The sequence below is a fragment of the Falco punctatus genome (assembly GCF_963210335.1).
Source record: "Falco punctatus genome assembly, chromosome: 17".
Classification (NCBI taxonomy): Eukaryota; Metazoa; Chordata; class Aves; order Falconiformes; family Falconidae; genus Falco; species Falco punctatus.
In genome coordinates, this window is record NC_137597.1 from 5,160,931 (window position 1) to 5,179,285 (window position 18,355).

General features: G+C 54.7%; 1 protein-coding gene across 1 annotated transcript in view; it reads right to left on the reverse strand.

Moving 5' to 3' along the window:
- Positions 1 to 10,730, reverse strand: part of LRRN2 (leucine rich repeat neuronal 2) — a 53,077-nt gene extending 42,347 nt beyond the window's left edge. The window contains exon 1 of the mRNA XM_080367199.1: positions 2,497 to 10,730. The gene's annotated coding sequence lies outside the window, so the exon portion shown is untranslated. The remainder of the gene's footprint in view (positions 1 to 2,496) is intronic.
- Between the last annotated feature and the right edge of the window lie 7,625 nt (positions 10,731 to 18,355).

The following is an 18,355-nucleotide window of genomic DNA, read 5'->3' on the forward strand; positions in this document are numbered from 1 at the left end:
CCAGGTGCCCAACTGCAACAAGCTGTGGACCTTCCTAGCATCCTCCATCCCTGTCCTAGCCGGGAAATTTAGGATCACATCCTGGAATGGCAGTGATCAGCTACAGCGAGGAGCGAGAACGAACCCTCTCCTGCCGTGAGGCAGCACGGCTCTTCAAAGCAGAAGGAGCCGCGGCTGGTTAGAGCAGCTGAAGCTCTGCTCCGCGTTGGGAATCGGAGCCTCCACGGCATCTCCTTTGAAGCACTGAGCAGAGGGGCTGCCCTGGCTCCCTGGGGAAGCAATTATGCAGCTTAATATACAGTGCTGTGGGGAAAGTGGTTTCCTGATGCTCCCACACCCCGAGGGAGGTGGGATGGGTTTAGGTTGGGGTCCTGCCTAACTCACCACCCCCTTCCCCTGCACCAGAGGGATTTTGCAGGCTCTGCAATGGGTGTTGGCACAGCTCAGCTCCGGCAACTGATGCTGAGCTCCTCGTTCTACACTGCAGAAGAATAAAAGAGGTCCCACCCAAAGGAAGGGGTTTAAAATGGCTGAGGAGCAGAGACTCATCCCCACATTTGGCCCTCAGCCCTGCTCTGCACAGCCACTTACCCAGTGCCAAACCAGTGCCCGCTGCCCACAGAGAGGGCCCAGGGTGCTGGGGTAGCAGCGCTCAGCACTGGCTCTGCCCCGGGGAAAGGAGAGCCGGGAGCGCCGGGAAGAGCCATGTCCCCAAAGAGGCTGGGTCAGCAGAACCGGGGTCTCCTGCCACGGGGAGCCAGGACTGGAGCTGGGTGATGGTGCCCCATGCTCCGGGCGTGAGCACCACGGACCCCCACGAAAGGAGAAGCCCCATGGCAGGGAGCAGTCAGCGCTCCGGGAAACTTGTGCTGAGCCACATCCCTGTCACCCCACGGCTGCACCGCACTTGGGCTTTGAGACAGAAACGAGATGTTTGCTTCCCAGCCTTGCTATGAGCTCTGCCTGCATCCAGGCTGTGGCATCAGGGCTCCTCGTCCTCAAAGCAGCAGCAGGGGCTGGGTCCTGGCTCAGCACCGGCACAGCACCCAGAGGGTGGTGAGGCAGGCAGCATCTGTGAGTAGCTTCTGACCTCCCAACCTTGTTAGATCACGGCCTGAGGACCCAGATCCTCATGTCCAGCGGTGACAGCAGCAACTTCCAGCAAAAGCCTCCCTGGAAACACTGCTCCAAGGGTCCTTCTCCCACCCCGCAATGCCCAACCCTGAGCATCCCCTCCTGTCCTCCAAGGTCCCACTGCCAGGTGAAGGGCTTTGCCCTCTCACTCTTGGGAGAGGAGGACAGTGCTGAGATCTCCCAAATCCCTTTTTTCAGGCTCTGGCAGGAAGCAAAAGGAGGTGAAGAGGGCTCGGCACCTGTCTGGGCATCGGGGAGAGGCAAGGACAGGCAATGCCTCAGCCACAGGCTGAGCTATGAGGTCCCTTCCCACTCCTGAGCACCCTTCCCAGGCTGGGTCAGCACAGGTGGGTGCAAGGGTCCCTGCAGCGGGTGCCTCTTTGCAAAGAGCCCCCCAGGTCCCCATTGCTGCCCAGGCTGGCAGGGCACAGCCACGCACCCGACAGCTGCGGGCTGCTTTGCACAGAGGTACAAGCACAGGGGATGCGGGTGGGTGCACGTCTCTGGTGTAGCTGCGTTGGGGAGGCGCATGCATAGAGGAGCAGGGATAGGAAGGGTTGAGCTAAACACAGAACCAGCACAGAAATCATTAAAACGACACCATTGACCCAGGGCGGCTGCTCCCAGGGTTTGCTTTGCCATCACCTTTTGCCTGTCACCCCCCAGGCAGTCTGTCCTCTCCCTTAGGTGAGCTTCACCTGGCACGGGCAGGCAAAGGTGGGTTGCAAAAGAAGGAGGGACTCCAAAAGACCAGGCTGGTTTATTTAACACAGCCTCTTTTCTACGCTTGACTCCTTCAACATTTTCCACAGAGCTCAGGCACAGAGGGGTTAATGCATTGAAAGCGCTGCTCCTGGCTGGATCGCATCCTGCCAGCATATCCCTGTGCAAGGCTGGATTTCAGTCTCAGCAGCACCATCCCCAGCGCATCACCGTGGGGTTCACCACGGTTACCCCACATTCCCATCGGTGCCTGGGTGGGGAAAGACTCAATCCCAGAGGAGTTTCCAGGATTGGGAATCTAGATCCCACCGTTAGTGCCCAGGGAAAAATCTCCTTTCCCTAGGCTGCCCCACCGCCCCTTGCCCCCTCCTGGACCACGTACTGGCGAGACACCGATGCTGTGTGCATTTCCCGTTTTCACCTGGTTTTCATTCATTTATTTTCAAACACACCGTTTATCCTCTGTGTCAGAGATCAGCGAAAGCAAAGCTCTGGAAGGAAAAGGGGCAAAAAACCCCAAACCCCAAACAAACTGCCAAGCAGCCAGCTCTGTGTTGCAGAGCCCCCAGGCACAGGAGACCCCCCCCAAAAGTCACAACTGACCGACAATACTGTTAACAGGGCTGGAGCCCAACTTACCCTTGGACTCTCCTCCCGTCTCCCAGCGTTGCTGTCATCCGCCTGCCTGCTCCCCGCCACAGCTGCCTGCACATCTGGCTCGGGCAGAGCCCCTGTCAGCAGACAAAGGACTGGGTTGCGTTGGACCTGCCAAAGCTGGGGGGTCTGTCCTAGTCCCTTTGGGGGGGCGGGGGGGGATAGGGACAGCAGGCCACCCCCTGCCACGCCGCCCCCACCCTCAGCACCCAGTCTGGAGGCAACGGGGAGAGACCTTCATCCTTCCCTCGCACGGCTCCTTTGCAGCCGCACACTCGCTGCTCCCCGCTGCCTGCAAACGCTCCCCCCTCCTCCTCTCTTCTCCCTCCCTTTCCCAGTCCTCCTCCTCCTCACTCGAGTCTTGTCACCACGACATGCCACCCACCTGAATCAGCTCTTGCCGGCTGCGTGCTTAACTCCTGCGGCTCTGGCGAGCATCCCAGGGGCAGCCCCGGCACCCCCAACCCCCTGGGGTGATGCTCCCAGGGACCGGATAAAAAAAAGCTCCTGCAAAGGCTGATCCGGCTGCTTGGACCCCTCAGCATCCAAAGTGCATGCTGGTCCCGCTACAGTCCCCTCCCCATGGGCAGGGGTCACCAAGCCTGGGAGGGGGTCTCCCACAGTGCTGCATGGCCCCACGTTAGGAGGGAAGTGGGAGACTGGACAGGGTGGACTTGTGGCCCAAATCCCTTCCTGCCCACCAGCACCCAAAGGGATATTTTTGCCTTTGGGAAGATCTGGCTGTGTGCAGTCCCAGGAGTCCCCGGCACCTACCCCATCCCCAGTGCAGCCGGGGTGACAGCACAACATCCCATGGGGTTCTGCAGCACCGCGGGGTGGCTGGATCCCTGATCAAGACATGCTGCTGGCGGCTCACCTCTCCTGGAAAGGGATGCTCAGAGACTCTTAACCCTGAAAAACACTGGGGAAAAGCTGCCTTCTGCTTTGCTGTGTCTCAGATTGAGAGATCTGGGGTTCCGGTTGCCTGTCACCCATCTTAAGAGGTGAGGTATGGAGTTCCCATCCTCCTGCGCACCCAGTTCGATGCAGGGAGAAACACCCCAGCCAGGCACAGCCGTGGGGCTCAGACAAAGGCAGGATTTGGGGTGGGTGCAGCAAAGGAGCTCCAGCTTTTGTTTGCTTTCCAGCAGTCGCACCCCCGAAATGCTTTTCCCAGCCCCATCCAGCAGCTGCCAGAGCCCTGCGGATGCCACACACCCCGGGAGTGACGGTGGCTATTGAATCCCCATTTCATGCTCAGGAGCATGAGCCGAGCTGGGGGTCTGGCTCATTCCCAGAGCATTTGCCTGGGGTGGTGGGCTGGACCGTGGGGATGGAGAACAGACGCACACAGAGGCGTGAGAGCCAGAGAGGCAGAAGAGGAGAGATTGGAGTGACCTGATTTAATTGGCAGGACTTCAATAACATAAAATCCCTGCCCGTGTGCCCAAACCAAATGGGTGATGTTCTGGCATGTTGGCCCCCATTCAGCAAAGCATTTATGCAGATACTTAATGGGAACACATGCTTAATGTTAGCCTCACTTAAATGCTTTGCGGCACAAACTGAGAGTCAAAGAGGGGTCTCAGCTGGAAGGTCCCCTCACGGCTTTTCAGATAGCAAAGGGTGAAACGTGAGGCTTTATCCAAGTACCGGGGCATGCAGGGCCATGCCCCTTTGTTTTGCAAAAGCCCCGTAAGCATGCTAGGAAAACCAGTTCTCTCATGAGACTACGGAGCTGCCAGTCAGCTGGAGAAGCCCTTCCAGATGGTCTTTGTGGCAATGCCCATGTCCTGCTGCTGCTGCTGCCAGGACCATGGGTACTTAGAGAGAACAGGGTCTGGGATGGCTTCTAGTCTGCAACCTCCTCACGCCATGGGGCTGGCAGGATGAGCCCCTCGTGCCCTTCCCTCCCATGGAACTCAGGGCACAGGGGCTGAGCAAGCAGCCAGCCACACGCAGACCATTCCATGCCCATCCCCAGTGCTGCATCCTTGTGCGCCTGCAACACGGCATGCACAAATAGCTGTGAGCAAGAGCTGCCTTCCTCTTTCCATGGTACAGGAAGCATCCCCAGCCCACCCCAGGCTGCTGCACGGAGCAGTCCACCGCTCCCAAGGCCATAGGTTTTGTGTTTAACCCATCCGCCCCGGAGCCCAACCTCACGGCTCAGCCATGGGGCTTGCTCAAGGGTTGGCTTCAGCTCAGGGACGAACAGGGAAAGCTTTGCCTGTGGCTGTGGATGGGTGCTCCTGCGCTTGGCTAGCTCCCCCTGCAACACCCTGCAGCTCCTGGGGACTGTTTTCAGGGCACCCCTTGCCCGTAAACATGGGCCTGGAGGAGATGGGGCAGCAGCAGTTCCCTCTCCAGCTGCCAGAGCACCATCGATCAGAGCAGCTGGTGCTGCAGAGACCTTGCTCGGGGCTGGACCAACAAGCCAACGCCATAGAAACAGCTGAAGAGCACAGGGCTTTCATCCAAGGCTGGGTGGAAGCTTGTACAGCACCGTTAAGCCCAGGTCATTTAATCACTTCTCATTCCAACTACAGGGGGTTCAAAGGTGCTTGTTTGGTCTTAAGACTAATTGAGTTTCTTCTCCTCTGCTGCAGACTCCCTGCACAGCCTCAGATAGGTCCCTTCTCAGTGACCCCCTTCCCATTTGCAGGCTGGGGACACTAGTGTCACCTCACTCCTAGTGACATGGGACATCCGCTGCCTCACAGATGGCAGAAATGCTGGCCCATGTTGGCAGCGTTCCCCCACGTGCTTTGGGTGCAGGAGAAGCGCTTCTGCAAACACGTTTACTGTCAGCCTGAGCTGCCTCCACTGCAAGCCAGGGAAAGAGATGGAGACAGGCATTTCCCCCAGCTCCAGGCACAGGTGGCACAGCGCCGGGGAGGGAGAAGCTGGTCCCAGGGGGCCTGGAGCCTTCTCTAACACCTTGCTCGTAAACAGGCTCCTCCTGTGCACTAAGCTAGCTTGCTGCAGATGATGACTAATGCATGTCACTCTAAAGATGCTATCTTCAGGCAGATGAGCACAGCCTGATCCAGGTTTTAATTGTGTGGGATTTTAGCCGAGATGGCACTAATTTATTTTCTCTGCTGCTTCAGCAGTTCTCATGCCTCCTGCACTTGAAGTCACCTGGAACTTATTCCCCTGGTACAAGGGGTTAAAAACTTTTCTTGCTGGAGAAGCAGCTTGCAGTCTCAGGATGATTTTTTACCTACAGCCAGTTACACATGTAGGGTTGTAAGGAGCTTCACATCCGCCTTCTTATCCCTTAAGACACAACATTAGCTCCTTGGGGAGCAGCACTAAGGCAGTCTTGCAGAGAAGGAGATTTGGAGGGCTAAGCTTGGGCAAGCCATACGCAGCCAAGCTTTAGCTGCAACAGACCTGGATGAACAAGGGCCCCGGAGCCTCTGCTTCCCCTCTGGATCAGCATGAGCTCAGCAAGCTTTGTTCATGGAGGGCACGCCTTGCAAAGACTCTGCAAGCGTTTGGGAGCACAAAGCATATGGCACTGCTTCTCCATACCTACCATTCCAGCAAGAAACCACCAGAAACCCACATAAGAACACCACACGCTAGGTGCCTTTTTCTTGCCACTTATGCTGTCAGGGTCTAACACTGCACCACCAGACTTCAATTTTCCATCCATAGGGGACAGAGACCACACAAGACTTGATCAGAAACTCACCAGCATAAAGGACAGCTAAAATGCAGCAAGAAGCATCCCAGTGACCATAGGTCCTTGTGTAACAACGCTCCTCTGCTATGGGACCCCTGGCTGTTGCTGCAGCTCTGCCCACACCAGCTCATGCAGCAGCATCCCAGCAGCAGCTCCCTGAGGAGTTCCCTCCTTCCTTGGAGCCCAGCCTGCTCCTGTACAGCCAGGCACCAAAGCGTTTCCCCCACTGCCACTCCAGCACCTTTAAAGCCAGGGAACATTACCTGTTCTTTCCCCCAACTGAAGCCCACCTGGCTGGGCTGCTCCCATGAGCTGAGCTAAGGAGGGATGAGGTTTCCTGTCTGCAGCATCTCCTGGGGCCAAGGGCAGCACCTCAGCTTCTACATGGCTCACTGTGCCGGGGTCAGGCAGGTCCTACACCCACTCGGGAATGTTTGGAGGGCAGGAGGTGATGCTCCCAGTCTCTGGTGCATGATGGCAGGGTTGCTTTAGGCAGGATCCATTCCCAGCAGCAGTTTTCCCCTCTCCTTCTTCCCAGGCATCAGCCGAGCCAAGCCTGACTCTGGTACCTCCCAGCAGGGACGGGAGCTGCTGGACAAGAAGTACCGACACTTCCCAGAGACCTGCATTGGCATCATTCATATATGGGAATTGGTTTTGGTGTCACGGTTGTTATTATCCTTTAATGATTTAAGGACATAACAACAGCTCCCTCAGGCAGCATGATGGAGTCATAAACCCCTGAGGTGTTCGGAAAAGCCACCTGCAGCCCTTTCTCCGGAGCCAAAGAGGAGACACCCTTCCCCTCCCGCATCTCCCCTGTGCAGAATAAACCAAATCACATCCTAGCAGCAGGCAGTAAGTTATTGCAAGCCTATCGCTGGTGCAGGACAGAGCCGTAACTCAGGCGGGCTCCAGCTGCTCCTGAGTTATGGCATCTCTGCTGGCCATGGCAGGGCAGCTGTACGTTACCCTCGGCACCCAGGGCTCTCCCATGGTGTGTTGCTGGAAGCAGGGATCCGTAAGCCTTCTTCCTTCAGCAGCAATACCGGGGAAAAAAAACAGCTTACAAACTGGCTAGCACAGCCCGAGCCCCAAGGCTTCCCTGATCTGCCTCAGAATAAGAGATTTTCAAGGATCCTACTATGTGTTTTCCTCCTGCTCCCTCTTTCTCTCTCTCTGCTGCAAAGGTAAACATGCTTACCCCACGCTTCCTCCAGCCTTGATCCCAATCCGTGCCTCCTCCACGGAGCAGCGCAGAGCCCGGGGGCTGCAGCTGCAAACCCAGGGGAGGTTTTGCGCTCTGACACGGGCTTTGCACCTAGGACGAACGTTTGAGTAATTGCCATTTTGGAGGAGTAACATATATTTGAGTTTGGGAGGCAGGAGCCTGGGGGAGGCTTTGTATCGTCTGAAGCCATCGTGTACCGACACCAAGCTTTTCCAGGTTTATCAGTAAATCCTCACTTCCACTGTAGGTATCAGGCACTATTAACACGCTATTATTATTATGTTCATCGTCATATTTTTATGTATTTTTATAGTGCCTTTCAGTACTTGTTTTGGGATAATTTCCAAATCCCTCAAGATCAGTCCATGCATGTTAAATGCTGCCCAAACACTCCCCGTCCCCTCCCGAAAGTGTGTGGGGGGGGGCAAAGCTGCAGCCAGGCGAGGTGACAAGCCCAAGGCCATGGAAGCAGTCAGCGTCGGGGTGCTGGCTCTGGGGTTCAACAAAACCTCGCACTGCTGAGCCATGGACACGAGTCTCAGCTTGCACTAGAGCTAGGGAAATGAGGCACAGCGAGGCTAAGGGCCAGATCAATAAAGACATTTAAGCATCCACCTCCAAGCCCCCATTGATTTCAGTATCTAAATACATTTGGAGCGCTGGGTCTATACGGCCAAGCCAAGGTCACAGCAGGAGTCTGTAGCAGCGAAGGGAATTGGACTCAGGACTTCTTCCCGAGTCAGAGGCGAGTGTCCTGAATTATGGGGCTGTCCTTCTCCCTACCCACAGGAGCTAATTTCAAGCTGATTAAAGAACGCTCGCCCCCAGCCTCACACCACCTCCAAGAGATCAATACCAAACCCCACCTTCTCACACAGACAGGAGCACGGAGCCCTGATTAACCCCGCTCATGCCACTTCAGATCAAAGCAACCTCCCCAACTTGCCATCTCTTGGTTGCTCGCTTGGCTGCTGGGCAGCGGTGGAGGGACCATGGGCTGCAAACTGGGATGCTCCTGGGGGATGCTCATCCCAGCATCCACCACCTCTCTGGCACTGCTGCACAGCCCGCATCGGGTGGGAAGGGGAAACGTTCTTCTGGTTACTTTATTTCTCTGCTTTGGGGCTGGTTTACAGCTACTATAAAAGCTGATAGTAAATCAGGGGCAATACTATAAAATGCAGGAACAACCATAGTTAGAACCCAAAAGAGACCGACTCCCTCTGCCAGCCCCACAAATGCAGGAGGAGCAGCTTGGTTTATCTTTCCCCCTCCCTGTCATCTTTACAGCCACCCTGGGAAGCAAGTTAGAGGGGTGAAGCGAACCTGATGGAGTCCCCCATTATAGGAACACGCCAGCAAGGCGTGCTGACTAATGTGGCCTTTTTTTTTATGGAATGCGCTTTGCATTGCAGAAATTTTATATTACTCTCTCTTCCTCTCTCTCTTGCTGTCTTCGCCCCCACCCACTCTCAAATTTACAGGCAGGAGATTGGTCCAGGGGGGAAATAAACTTCCTAAAGAGCACAGCGTTGGCTGATAAAGAAAGGAAAAATCAGTGAAGAAAATGGTAATGATGCCTCATGTGTTACGTGCTGCTTTAAGAGTCAAATTTGTTTCTTTTATTGCCAGACAAAAATGTAATTAAAAGGCTGCAGCGTCAGCCAGTTGCAACTGAACCTGTTGCATTTGTTACCAGACAGGACCATTTACACCTTTTGTGTCTGGGTCTTTTAATCCCCCAGGGCCAGTTATCTCTTCCACTGCCTCCTCCCAGATGTACAACTAGTCTTGCGAGGTAGCAGGGATGTACGGGGAAATGGTGCCATGTACGCTTCAGGGCACTGCTTCCCTCCTGTCCTCTGGACTGAAAAATTAACTGTGTGCTTTTATTTGGTTTTCCCAAGATTCTCTGAGGATATAAATCGGTGACCCAGAGGGGGGACTGCCTGCCCCTTCCACATCCCTGGGCTCCCGCCCCATGTAGGCTCATGCTGCAACCTCCTTGGGGACCCTGCTTGGGGACATCAGCCTGACCTGGTGAAAAATCACGAAGAGAGGACAGAAACCCTGTAGAAATGTGAGGGCATGAGCAAGAGGGAAGAAAACCAGTGATAGCCGGGGAGGGAGGGCCTGTGCCAAGCTGGTGTGTCAGTGTCCCCAGCCGGAGCTTGCACTGCTGGCAATGGGGCAGCTGGTGAGGCTGTGTCCCACTGCCTGCCCCGGGCTGGGGTCCTCTAGCACCCTCCACCCCAGCTCGGCTCTGTGGTGAGCAGGAGGGGTGAGAAAGCCATCTGGGCATCCAGGCCAGGCAGGGGACCGCGGGATGTCACCATCACCCTGCTGCCCCTGGGTGCGTTTTGATGCTTTTTGCCTCAGAGCTGCTGCTCAGAGAGAATTTTGGTGCGAGGCAGAGCGAGTGGTGTGTACTGGCGTATTTGTATTTGTCAGTGTTTCCATGACAATGTGAGCCACCTTCTCTCCCCTTGTGCGCGCACACGCACATGCGCAGGCACGCTGCCGCTGCAGGCACACGCACAGCCTTGCACGCCAGCGCACGCGCATGCACACGCGTGCTTGCCTGCACGCACGTGTGCTCGTGCACTCCTATGCCTGCCTGCCTGCATGCTCTTGTGCACGCTCACGTGCACACATGCACACTTGGCTGCACGCACACGAGCGCACAGGCACAGAGCATTTCTCCCTCTCCCTTTGCCTCCCCTTCCATTTGAGGGCAGGTTCTCCAGGCTTTGCTTGCTCCTAACAAGCATAACAGCAGGCTGCTGCTGCTAGCGCCTGCACTGCCAGCTGAACGCTGCTAAAATAAAACTACGGAGGTGAAGACTGCGGTTACGAGATGTAGTGTTTATTTGTTTCTCTGCTGTCAGACTGTTCGCACATGCACTCTCCATCGCTTGCTGTTCGGATGCTCACCTGGGTTGTCACCGCCCCAGGTCGCCAGAGAATGGCTTGCTATTGGCATGTAAAAATAAAAATTTTTAAAAAATCATCTTTTTACTTTCCCCAGTGCAGGTTCCGGCGAAGGAACTATTTATTCGGGCTAGTGCTGGGACTGCTGTCCCACTGGAGCGGGTGGCACATGGTGGGAGATGAGTATTTGGCCCCCAGGGTTTGCTGCTGTAAGAGCCGAGGCAGGAGACAGAAGCGGGTCAGCGATGCTGAGCCGGGGGGCATGGGGGGAGCTGGGAGTGCCCCCCAACAACCTGGCATGGGTGGGGATGTTAAAGCCAGGTGATGCTGAGTGCTGGGGCTGGAATTCCCATTATAAGCCCTCGCAGGCGGGATGCCCAGCTCGCCGCGTTGCCCTGGCCTCGCTGTGTTGTGACCCCGCAGCGCTGCCTCCTCCACTGAAACAGATCCCTCATTAGCTGTCACCCCCGGCTCCAGCCAGGGCTCACCAGCCTCCCTAATCCCGTCAGCTTCTCCCTCCCAGCTCCTCCAGGGCCTCTTATCGAGGCTTGCCAGGAGCCTGGCACAGGGATGCCATTCCCCTCCACACCGCCTCGTCCCCAGAAGAGCCAGGAGGAGAGCACGGGGCTTTCTTCCCATCTTGTTTTTGTTTTGTTTTGTTTTTTTTTTTTTGTTTTGTTTTTTTTTTTTTTTTTTAATTGGAATCTCTGCTGAATCTGCTAATTAAGTTCTTTGCCTGCAACTAATATTGTGCTGCTAATTCCTCCCCAGAATGATTCCTCCAGCAGTCACAGAGGTTATGTTCACTGGCATCCTTCCACAGCTCCTTTATAAAAAAAGAAGAGCCCTTTTTAATCACTGCGAATGACTCATCTATGAGCAGCCCTCGTCCTTGTCCTCTGCCTCGCCGCCGCTGCAGCCCCGGCGTGCGAGGGAGCAGCTCCCGCAGCACCCTGGGGGCTGAGTCCTCGCAGGATGGGGCCACCCAGCCCTGCCAAGGCCACGCTGGCAGGCACCCAGCAGCGCAGCCAGAAGTATCCACGTTGTACCCTCTCCCTGCTGTGGCAGCCAGGGCTCAGCCCCTTTCCCCCCAGTCTGCTGGCTGCAGCCCGGCTGTGCGGGGACTCGGGGTGAAGTTTAAGCCTCAGCTGCTTCACAAAGTGCAATGAGTCCTGCTTGAGAGCCTGGGCTGCTTCACGTGCAGGATTTAGCCCGCAGGTGCCTGTTTGTGTGGTGCCGATGGGGCTGGGGTCCCTGCACCAGTGCTCTGCATCCTCCCAGGGGCACCAGGCTGTGATCTGATCCAAAAGGCTGCTTGCTCACACGCAGCATGAAAATTCAAGGTCCTTTGATATTTTCCCTCTCTCCCTGTTTCTCCCACTTTCTATTTTTATAAGTAATACCTGGTCTTGAACTGAACAGAATAAGAAGCGTGCAATTAAATCCCCGAGCGCCAGCGCTGCCTTTGAGGAGGGCTTCGAAGCATCTCTTTCCCGGAGGCGGCGATGCCACAGCAAAGCCACAGCTGGCTCAGACCCTCGTGGAGGAGCAGGAGCACTTAGCAGGGTCTAGCCCTGCTGCCTCCAGAGCCCAGGCACAGCCCTGGGTATCCTCACTGGAGACAGGATTGGACTCATGCATCACCTCGGAGCTGCGCCCCAGCTCCCCCAGGACCAGGGCTCACCCCCCTCATTTCTTTGATCTCACTTCCCATTAGGGCCAGCAAGCCGGGGTGGGAGCAATCCCTCTCCCACCTGTTGGGAGCTGGCTTAAGTGCTGCGTCGCTGGAAGGCAAAACCCATCAGAATGAAGAGGACTGAGTAGGGAGAATAATGCACATTCTACATGTGCAAAGGCTGGGAAAGAAAACCTGAGACCTCATTTTTTGGTGCACTAAAACACACGCGTGCTGCTTGGACATGTCTCGGGGGGCTGCTACCTATCCGGGTCGGGCAGGATGAGCCCTTTGCCCCCAGCTCTGCCCCCAGCTCCTGGTGATGGAGGCAGCTGGGCTGAGCACGGGGCAGAGTGCAGGGTGCTGGTGATGGTCACAGCTGCCTTAGAGCCACCACAGGGTTGCTCTAGTGCCATCAGCCTTGGGCATGGCAGTGCCCAGCACTAGGGAACAGGGACAAAACCCAGTGGTGGTGTGAGCCGGACATAAAGGCAGGGCTGATCCAGGGAAAAAGGTGGGATTGCAGCCCTGTAGAGCAGATGGGAGCTGGGGAAAATGCTCCCCACCGGAGCTGCAGCCAGCTCCATGACGCTGGCAGGCAGCTCAGGAGGAGGAGGAGGAGGAGGAGGACTGCGGGGTTGCCATGACAATCAAGCATCTACAAATTCTCGGATTATTTATCTTCAGTTTTGTTTTGGCTGAGTGAAAGTAAGTCTTGCTTCTGGGCTAAGGGCTATTGGCGAGCTGCGGGCACCAGGGGAACGAGCGTGGGAGCTCAGCCCATCACTCTGTAGCACAGGAATGCACATGGTAGGAGATAAGATGTAAAATTCAAGGCATGTCTGCAGCTCCAAAAAGGACACCTTTGCTAAAAAGAAGAGTTCACAAGGATGAACTCTAACAAAAAATGTTGAGTTTGGGCTGGTTTATTTGCCATTTGCCTTCTCAGATACCCTGTAGCTCCAAATCTCCCAGAGTTCTACGATTATCTGGCACCACGGAGCCATTGTTAAATCTGGCACTTGCAATACAGGTTTGGGCTTCTTTAGCTGGTTAATTTTGCTGTCCAGATAAATTTGGATTGGGCCCTAGATTGGCCTGCAGAGCCTGAATTGCTGCTGGATGGCTGTCTGCTAGGAATGCTTTCCAAAGCACTTTCCCCAGTTCAAGAGAGGTGGTTGAATGATACTCTGATTTATGGTATTTCACGCCACCCCCTTTGCTTCCTTGCTAGAGCACCAGAGCATCACACATGCTTTGAGCTGCTGCCAGCTGCAAGTTCCTTTGCAAAGAGTCAGTCTGCGTCCTCTGTCTCTGGGGCTCAGCCCACCGCGGCCGGGCTGATGGCGCTTGCAGAAATTAAAGATGCTGGATGCGGTGCCTGAGCCGTTTCCAGATGTCTCGTTGCAGATCTGCTGTCACTCAGGCTATGGAAAACAAGGGAATCATGGGGAGGTTTGGAGTTGCCGGTAGCCAGGAACTTCTCGGCGAGGTGTAAAACAAAACAAGTGTCACTTCTACAGCTGGGAGAGACTCAAGCGTTTACCAGCCCGTGTCACCTGCTGTCAGCTTCCAGCCTCCTCTCCCTTTATAGGAACCATTGCCATAATTGCTCCTAAGTCTAATAACCGATTCTTTTTGATGCCTTCAGTGTCACTGTTATGTAAATCCCAGTGTGAGAATGCTGTATATTTTATGGATCATGTCTTCGCTGACGTCCCCTTCTTTTATTGCTTCGAGAAGCTTTTGTTTTCCTGGGTATTCCCGGGCGGGCCGTGCTGCTCCAGATGGTGACCCGCTCGGCTATTTCAGGCCATCAGCTTGACTGGATATCCCCTGCCCCCGGCTGACAGCCCACCAGGGTCCCTGCATGACATGAAAGCAGCTGCACTCAGTGCCCATCGACAAAAGGTGCTGGGGTGGGGGCGGCTCGCGGACGGGCACCTTGGTTTATTTTCTGCTGGTGTGGCTCTGACAGTGGATCCTCTGTAAAAGTGCAATGCAGAGGAATAAATCAAACTGACAGAGCTTCCCCCCAAGCAGCACCCCCGTCCCTTATCCACAGATGCCTTGAGATGGGCAAGGAGCATCTGCAGGCTCTGGGGTGCCCGGTGTCAGGGCATGCAAGGGGCAGGGGTCCCAGCTGGAGCTCACCCATGGGTGGGAGGAGGAATGAGGACCTTCCCTTGCTAAGGATGGGTCTGGCCTGGTGATGCGGAAGGGGATGAGGAGTACCTTCATAGAATCGTAGAATGGCTTGGGTCGGAAGGGACTTTTAAAGGTCATCTTGTCTAACCCGCACTGCAATTAGCAGCGACATCGTCAACCAGACCTTGCCCAGGAGTTTCACAGGCAGCTCAGCTCTCCCTGCTGCCACACAGCAGTGTCAATGCTCCCACTGCTTAAAAAATACAGGAGAATCGTGGGATTTGGCTAAATGACTGGAAGATGGAGACAACCTTTAGAAAGAACTTCTTGGGAGTGGAGGAGGGGAGGCAAGGTTTTCCAAGAAACGCCACCCCCCGTGTGGGGAGGACAATGACAAACGAGGTGAATTTGGAGGCTGCGGAGAAAAATTGGCAGGGTGTTGAAAATTTGCTGCCAGGTTTGGGGGAGCTTTAAATGGCATTTAATTAGCAGTATTCAGGTGGTCACAATACTGTTGAGGCACAGTGGCAGCAACAAGACAGTACCGCAGTTCCTGGCATTTGTTAATTAAAGCCACTCCTGACAGAGACTAATGACTTTTTAATGAATCTGTTGTCTTAATGTCTTATTAAGTTTTGACTTTCCCTTTCTATCCCCTTCGAGAGCCTCTGCCCAATCTCCCCCCTGCTGCCAGCCGTTTTCCTTGGAGCACTGACATCCAAACAGAGGGATGGAGGCTTCGCTGGGAGGCATGAGGACATCTCCCCTCCTTTCTGCCAAGGGCCAGATCCAGATGAGAGGAGAAGGATGACACAGCTCCTGCCTGCAGGTGACAGAGCCCCAGTCTCCTAAAAAAAGGGAACACCTGGATTACGGTGGAGAAATGCTGGGGCTCGACCGCAGCCCCACATTTTGGTGAGGTGCTGCTGCTGGTGCCATGCTTGCTCCCCGTCCCTGCTTCCCAGCCTCACGGGAGCCTCTCTGCCTCTTCCTCTCCTGCTTTGCTGGTGGAGATGGCAGGATGAAGACAATGCTGGAGAAAGGCACCTTTCCCCAGTGCCTGGGACTGAGAAGGATGCAGAGCAGAGGAACCAAACCCAAGAGAATCCATTAATCCGTACCACAAAAAGCAGAAGGTATCCCCCTAGAATGGGTAGCTGCCCTTTGGAGACGGGCTGCAAGGGCACGCACTGTCCCAGCCCTGCTGCAGTGACCTGTGAGTGGAACGGCTGCTCCTATGGGAGGACCTGAAACTCATCCACGACCCCTGGACAGAGGAACAGGGGGGACAAAGGTGGTCCCGTGGTGTCAGAGATGGGTGCTGGATATCAGCCCCAGCCTCCACTGCTGAAGCTCAGTCTGGATGTCTGCGGGGGAGTCACGTTCAGCCATCTCTCCTCATTGTACCCGTCCCATGGACCAGAAGAAAGGCAGCTAATTAAGCCCCTAATTCTCCTTGATTTGGCCACATGCATCCATGAAGACATGGCATTGCAGAGGGGAACTGCACGGACATCTAACGTAACAGCATGCCCCAGGAAAACACTGCGAGCAGTCTCCAGTGCACACACCCGCACCAGGGAGATGCTCTCCACTGCACACGCATGAACACGGGCAGCAGGCACACAGGGGCACTGTGCCCAGGTGTGCAGACATGCACACACAACCTGCCTGCGCTCTCAGCCCCAGCCCACAATTAAGCTCAGTGCAACTGAATTTTTAGTGACGAGGCGCTGTATAAGTGTTGCCAGAGAGCAGAAAAACCACTAAGCCCAAGGATCTGTCAACAGGCCAGCAGGTTCAATACATCAGGCATTAGCCCTCAGCAGAGCTCTGCAGAGCACTTGGCATTTAATCCTCCTTCCCCAAGCCTCCGCTCAAGGACATGCCTGCCTGGACCTGCTCAAACACCCCCCAACGATCGCAACATTTGTGCCCATCCAAACGCTCTCGCTCATCAGCGTGCTTGCACAGGGACAGAGCACACGCGTCCCCTGGCTCCAGCTATGCCACGGTGTGGTCGTGGCTCGTGTCACAGCTCCACATGGACAGACATCGGTGATGTGTGTTTTATAACCTGGATGAGCACATGGATTCCAACACCAACGGGGACACGCTAGGATGCTCAGGGACTCATCCACCCACCCTGGGCCCTAAGGACCCCACAGAGGGTCCCACCCAAGGATGGGCATGTCCCCTAACTCCTGCCCTGTCCCACTCCCTTATGCTGAAACACAGGCAGTGCTCGCGTCTCTGTCCCAGCTCTGTCCCCAAACGTAGCCAAACACCAAAGCATCCAAGGCTCAGAGCCAAGCAGGATGGCACGGGAAGGGTAATGCTGCCATCTCTATGGCAATGAGACGCGGGGAGCCTGGCACCCACCTCCCTGCCAGCCATGGGAAAAAGCATTAAGGGGGGCTTTATCTCTCAGAGCCACCATCCCTGCTGCCGGTACTGCCAAGGGATTTAGCTGCGGTAGGCTCCGCTAATCTGGGCAGCCGGGGGGAGTCACGGGTCTCTGCTCTCCCCTGCTTTGCTCCTGGGCTCTAGCAAGAGCATCTTGCTCCATCCTCAGCGCTGCTGCAAAGCCCCCTGCAAAGGAGGAGTTAACCGCAAAGCGTTTTTACAAGTGCGGGACTGGAGAAATCTCTGGACAGGTAATTGAGGACAGAGCCACTCTGTGCGTTTCAAACCCTCCCTGCTCCATGGCCAGCTGCTCTTCATGGGTGCTGCTACCCTAATTGAGAAGAAAATGCTTAGTGGAGTGGACTGAATGGGAGGAAGGCAGGAGGGAGAGAGAAAACGCAGAGAGGACACAGAACAAATGTACACGCAGGAGGAAAAAAAGGGCTTTGGAAATGGGGAGCGTGCAATTAGGAGAGCAAGGACTTCTGCTAGTCTAAGGTCCAAGAAATAGATACAAATGGTTCCTTGTGTGGAGGAAACCAACTGCCTCATGGTTGCAGCATTTGGCAGGATTCAGCCGGTCTCGACTCAGCTCCTGGCTCTGCCACCAGTTTTCTGACATGACTTTGGACAAGGCACTGTTGGAACCAGGTATTTAACAGGTTTTCCCCAAAAGCCAAGTGCAAAATATAGCAGGATCCTAATTGCTTTCATTTGTCAGGCATTGCTGTAGCTAAACAGATTCCCAAATGCTCTGGGTAGGAGCCCACGTCCCACCGACTGCGAGGCTGACGCTCTTCTGACAGTCCCTGGGTGTTGACATCCTTAGGAAGAGCAGCAGGCAGAATCCATTTCAAAGAGAGCACAAAATCACAAAAATAGATCCAACTTCTACATCTATATTTAACACTCTGTGTTCTCCTTGGAATGGACTCAGGCTACGGCAATTAACTAATGATGAGGATGATTAAGGATTGCTCTCGCTTTACATTTATAGCATCTCTCCCACTTCTTTTCTGAATAATAATTCCTTTCCTTTGCAATACCAGCAGAGCATTCCCAGGAAACCAAGAGGCAAAAGGCAGGGTAAATTAGAAAGGTGACCCACTAAATCGATCAGGGAAATTAATAAATCTGATGTTTACCTATCCCCAAACCAGGACAAGAAGATCAGTCCTGGCCAGGATTTCCCCACAGCTCTCAGGTGAGAGCAAAGAGCTCCAGCACGGGTAGTGCAAACGCAGAAGTGTATCTAGCTGCTAATGGAGCTTGAATAATAAACAAATGGGACACATTCCATCCTCAAGAGTGTGGGGCTTGCTCTGTGCTGTGCGGGCTTTACATGATCTCTTTTCTGGTACGGGCAGAAAGCACTCATTTCCCATGCGAACATGCCATTTGATTACTGTAAGGGTGGCGCGGAAGAAAGAAGGAGAAAAATAACAATAAAAAAATCACCAGAATAAAAATAGATGTGAGATAAACAGGGGGAAGGAATCAGGATAGATATCAAAGCCGTGCTTCTGCTACCCCGCTTGAAGGGCCGGGGAGTGAGCAGCCACTGCTGGCGGGTTGGCTGGGAAGCATATGAGTGACCATCATTTCTGCGCTCTGCTATTCTGCCAGACCTTCGCCCACCCCAGCCTATTCAGTGTCACTTCAGCCGTGAGAAATATTGTTCGTCTCCCTAAGAGCGAAAACAAACGGAGCATGAAATAAAATAAATAAATAAATAAATAAATAAATAAAAAGCAACTAA